Genomic DNA, 6,000 nt, shown 5'->3' on the forward strand with positions numbered 1-6,000 from the left:
AGAAGAGCCACAAGGGCTTTCTCAGCGGCAAACCCACAGGCTGTTGGGAGCCATGGCCTCCCTCACAGACACACCTATGGGACCGGGCCAGCACGCCGGTCACCGACAGACAGGGCGCGGGGCCTGCAATTTCACAGGGGGCCACGCCCCCAGATGACTGCGTGCTCCTGCCACCTCCTCCCGTGCTGGGATGGCCCAGCGGGTTTGTCCCCATTCCCTCATGGCAAGTCTCTCCAACGTGACTGACAAGATTTCTCTTGCTGTACTAAGCTCAGGAGGTGAAAGGACTCGACAAGGTCATACATTTTGGGAGAGCGCATCAGTGTGTAGCACGGAGAGGACTTTAATCGTGCTGTCTGTCCTCAGCTGGGACAATTTCTCCAATCATTGCACTGTAGGCACAACGTCACAGAAGGAGGAAAACAGAATGGCAGTAAGGTGTCCCTTGCTAGGACGGCTAGCAGTTTTCGTCGCTGTCCTTTGCCTTGGTGGCTCCTGGGCCGGGTCAGCATCGGAGCTGTCGGGAGATGGCTCACTGTCAGCCCCTGCCCACCCCGGCCCCTCGCAGGGGGACTCTCCGAGGCTCGTGGGCCCCGCGAGGACGCCTGCCCGATTTCCGACCCACACCAGCAGTGTGCCGGCTCTGACACGAAGCTGGCTTCTCCCGTCGGAGCCCCTTGTGTGCCCGAGCCATCGCTCGGCCCGAGTCCCGGCATTGCCCGGTCATCGTCTCCGTGACCCCCTCCCACACTGGCCCCAGCCCTGCGATGAGACGTGCGGGTCTGTTTCTCTGCGTGGCTCTCAGGCCTTCCACGGAACGTGGAGCTCCGCCTCCTGATCCCACTCCCTCAGCTCCGGACAGAGGTGGTTTCTCCGTCGCTGACATCCTGCCTTCCGCGGAATGCCCCAAACCTTGACAAGAGTATCTGCATGAATTGTGGACTGCCACCACCCTGGACCATCTCCTGAACTCCTATTAGCTGGGTCTTCATTACAGACTTATAGTGATTGTTCCTGTCTTTTTGAAGCACAAACATTTTACTCACAGATAAGGTGAGCTTTTGAAAACTACAGTATTGCTTTAGAAAAAATTCATAATACGAAAATATTTTAGAATACATATAACTTATTCTTTTCAGATGATTTTTCATTGTAACATTCATTAAGAATTATATATAACTGAAACAGCCTATTCTATCTTCAGTATAAACATTCAATCATAACCCCTCTCAATGGTTATATATTCCCTTCAGGTTTTTCTCTCTATAGCATTTACCCATCTGAAATAATATTAGATATGATTTTACTCTTATTTTTGCCTCTTAATAACTTCAACTAATATGCATTTCCCATAGCATCCTGATATTACATAATCAAAATAGACATTTTCGATGGTTCCGTGAGCGATTTTATCAAGTACATTCATCACCATATACTTAGCTTTTCCCCTACTGTTGGGAGCGTAGGCTATTTCCAAATTCTGCTGTTGTAACGAACACTACAATTATTTTCTTTGTGTATATCAAGGTTCCCATTAATAATTATTTCTCAGAATAAATACACAGCTGTAATATTCCTGGGGCAGACTCAGAAACATTTATATGTTGCCAAAATGATTTTAAAAAGGATATTCCACTAACTCCAAGTGTGAGCTCTGAGAGTACTTGCCTTATGAGTACTTACTGGCCTAGGCCAAAATATTTGTTTTATTTTGTCTTAAACTATATTCACTGATTACTAGGGAGGTGGGCCATTTTTGTGCTTTCTACTTGTACACCTAAGGAATATTTGTATACTTTGTCAGTTTATTGCTTTCACACACTTACTAATTAAATAAGAGCATTTGCATCTTATTTGTGTATATGTGTCCTTTATTTAAATACAACGTAAATGTAAGTCACAATAACAACAAACAAATCCCAAAAGTAGGGATGCTGGATCATATGGGATTTCTGTTTTTAATTTTTTTAAGGAGGCGCCACACTCAGCGTGGAGCCCATTGAGGGGCCTGAACTCATGACCCTGAGATCAAGACCTGAGCTGAGATCAAGAGTCGCACACTTAACTGACTGAGCCACCCAGATGCCCCTCTATTTCTAATTTTTTGGAGGATGCTCCATGCTGTTTTCCATGAGGGCTGTACCAATTTACATTCCCACCAAGAGTACACAAGGGATCTCTTTTCACAGTCTCGACCACACTTATCTCCTGTCTTTTTCATAATAGCTGTCTTGATAGGTGAAATGTTACTTCATTGTGGTTTCGAATTGCATTTTCCTGATAATTAATTACACTGACCATATTTTCATGTACCTGTTGACTACCTATATGTCTTCTTTGGGAAAATACCTATCCAGGTCCTTTGCCCATTTTTTAATTGGGTTATTTGTGGTTTTCTGCTATTAAGTTATATGAGTTCCTTATGTATTCTGGATATTAACCTCTTTTATACCTCAGATACATGGTTAGCAAATATTTTCTCTCATTCCATATGTTGTCTTTTCATTTTGTTGATTGCTTCCTTTGCTTCCTAAAAACTTTTTAGTTTTATGTAGTACCACTTGTTTATTTTTTGCTTTTGTTGCTTGTGCTTTTGATGTCATATTTAAAAAATCATGGCCAAGACCAACATCAAGGAGCTTTTTCTGTGTTTTCTTCTAGGAGTTTTCGTTTTTGGTCTTGCATTTAAATCTTTCATCTATTTTGAGTTAAGTTTTGTGTATGGCATAAGATAAGGATCCAATTTCATTCTTTTATGCGTGTATATCCAGTTTTCCCAGTACTATTTCTTGAAGAGACTGTTCTTTCCCCATCGTATATTCTTGGCGCCCTTGTGAAAGATGAGTTGACCATATATGTGTGAGTTTATTTCTGGGTTCTCTATTGTGTTCCACTGATCTATGTGTCTGTTTTCATGCCAGTACCATATTGTTTTGATTACTATAGCTTTGAAATATAATTTGAAACCAGGAAGTGTGATGCCTCCAGCTTTGTTCTTCTTGTTCAAGATTGTTTTGGCCAACTGGGGTCTCTTGTGGTTTCATTTATCCCTTGGATGCAAAGATGGTTCAACATACAGGAATCAACGAATGTGATACACCACGTTAACAGAATGAAGGATAAAAACCATATGATCATCTCAGTAGATATAGAAAAAAGCATTGGAAAAAAATTCAACATCCTTTCATGATAAAATCTCTCAAAAAATTAGGTATAGAAAGAATATACCTCAACCTAATAAAGCCAATATATGACAGGTCCACAGCTATTGTCATACGTAACAGTGAAAAGCTAGAAGTTTTCCTCTAAGATTAGAAATAACACAAGGGTGCCCATTCTTTTCACTTCTAGTCAACATAGTACTGGAAGTCTTAACTAGAGCAATTAGGCAAGAAGAAGAAATAAAAGGCATCCAAACTCAAGAAGAAATTAAATTGTCTCTTTGCAGATTACAAGATCTTATATAGGAAAAAACTCTAGGGGCGCCTGGGTGGTACAGTCAGTTGAGCATCCCCATCCGACTCTTGATTTCAGCACAGGTTGTGATCTCTTGGTCGTTGGTCGGGCCCTGTGTCAGGCCCCGTGCTCAGCACAGAGTCTGCTTTAGATTCTCTCTCTCCCTCTCTGCCCCTCTCCCTGCTCATGTTCTCTCTCTTTAAAATAAATCTTTTTTAAAAAATACTTAAAAAAAGAAAAAACCCTAAAGACTCCACCAAAAAACTGTTAGAACTAATAGACAAATACAGTAAAGTTGCAAGATACAAAATCAATAGATGAAAACCAGTTGTGTTTCTATACACTAACAACACACCATCTGAAAAAGAAGTTTGGGGGGAAAACACAGTTCCAATAGCATCAAAAAGAATAACATACGTTGGAGTAAATTTCACCAAGGAGGTGAAAGTTCTATACATTGAAAACTATAATACAGGGGTGCCTGGGTGGCTCAGTGGGTTAAGCCTCTGCCTCCAGCTCAGGTCATGATCCCGGGGTCCTGGGATCGAGCCCCACATCGGGCTCTCTGCTCAGCGGGGAGCCTGCTTCCCCCTTTCTCTCTGCCTGCTGCTCTGCCTAGTTGTGATCTCTCTCTCTCTGTATCCAATAAGTAAAATCTTAAAAAAAAAAAAGAAAACTATAATACAGTGATGAAAAGAAATCAATGAAGACACAAATAAATGGAGAGGTGTCTTGTGTTGTTAGACTGGAAGAGTTAATATTGTTAAAGTGTCCATACTACCTAAAGTAATCTAAAAATTCAGTGCAATCCCTATCAAAATTCCAAAGGCATTTCTCATAGACATAGAAGAAACAATCCTCATACTCGCATACAACCAAAGAAGACCCTGAAGAGCCAAAGCAATCTTGGGAAAGGAGAAGACACTGAGAGTGTTTTTTTTTATTATGAAAGACTGTTGAATCTTGTTAAATGTGTTTTCTGCATCAATTACTAGTGATTAACTGATTTTTCTCCTTTAGTCTGTTGATATGATAGATTCCATTGATTTATTTTTTAAGACTTTATTATATTTTAGAGCAGTTTTAAGTTCACACAAAAATTGAGAAGGTATGGATTCCCCATATAACCCCAACCCCTCCACATACACAGCCCACCCATATCAGTATCATTCACAAGACTGATACATTTGTTATAATTGATGAACCCATACTGACACAGCATAATCTCCCAAAGCCTTTGGTTTCCTTCTTAGTGTTGTACATTCTACAGATTTTGACAAAAGTATAATGACATTTCGTCATCATTATAATATCATACCGACCACTCTCACTGCCTTAAAAATCCTCTGTGCTTCAGCTAATCATTCCTCCTCTCTCCCCCAACCCCTGGCAACCACTGATCTTCTTACTGTCGCCATAGTTTTGCCTTTCCCAGAATGTCGTATATTGGAATCATAAGTATGCAGATTTTTTCAAATTGGCTTCTTTCACTTATTAATAGCATTTAAGGTTCTTTCATGTTTTTCCATGGCCTGATAGGTCACTTCTTTTTAGTGCTGATTTATTAATATTCCATTGTCTACACGTACCATGGTTTATTTATCCATTCGCCTACTAAAGGGCATCTTGGTTGCTCTGAAGTTTTGGCAATTATGAATAAAGGTGCTATAACTATCCATGTGCAGGTTTTTGTGTGGACATTAAGTTTTCAGCTCCTTTGGGTAAATACCAAGGAATGTGATTGCTGAATCCTAAGGTAAGAGCACATTCAGTTTTATAGGAAACTACCGAACTATCTTCCAAATTAGCTGTACCTTTTCAAATTACCACCAGCGATGTAGGAGAGTTCCTGTTGCTCCACATCCTCACTAGCATTTGGTGTTATCAGTGTTCCAGATTTTGGCATCCTAATACATGGGGAGCGGTATCTCACTGTCATTTTAGCTTGCATTTTCCTTATAATATATGCTATCATTCCCTTATAACATATGATAAACACATAACATTTTTATATGCTTATTCATCATCTACACATCTTCTCTAGTGAGGTGTTTGTTAAGGTCTTTGGCTATTTTTTTAAAAGATTTTATTTATTTATTTGACAGAGATCACAAGCAGGCAGAGAGACAGGCAGAGAGAGAGGAAGAGAGGCAGGCTCCCCGCTGAGCAGAGAGCCCGATGTGGGGCTCGATCCCAGGACCCTGGGACCATAACCTGAGCTGAAGGCAGAGGCTTCAACCCACTGAGCCACCCAGGCACCCCTCTTTGGCTATTTTTTAATTGGGTTGTTTTTTATGGTTGAATTTTAAGAGTTCTTTGTATTTTTGGATAATGGCCCTTTATCATATGTGTCTTTTGAAAATCTTTTCTCCCAGCCTTGTCTTCTAATTCTCTTGACATTGTCTTTTGCAGAGCAGAACTTCTTAATTCTCATAAAGTCCAACTTACCAATTATTTCTTTCATTGATCATGACTTTAGTGTTATCTAAAACTCACTGCCATTCCCAAGTTCATCTAGGTTTTCTCCTATGTTATCTTCTGGAC

The sequence above is a fragment of the Lontra canadensis genome, unplaced genomic scaffold, assembly GCF_010015895.1.
Source record: "Lontra canadensis isolate GAN:19392208 unplaced genomic scaffold, GSC_riverotter_1.0 scaffold116, whole genome shotgun sequence".
Taxonomy (NCBI): Eukaryota; Metazoa; Chordata; class Mammalia; order Carnivora; family Mustelidae; genus Lontra; species Lontra canadensis.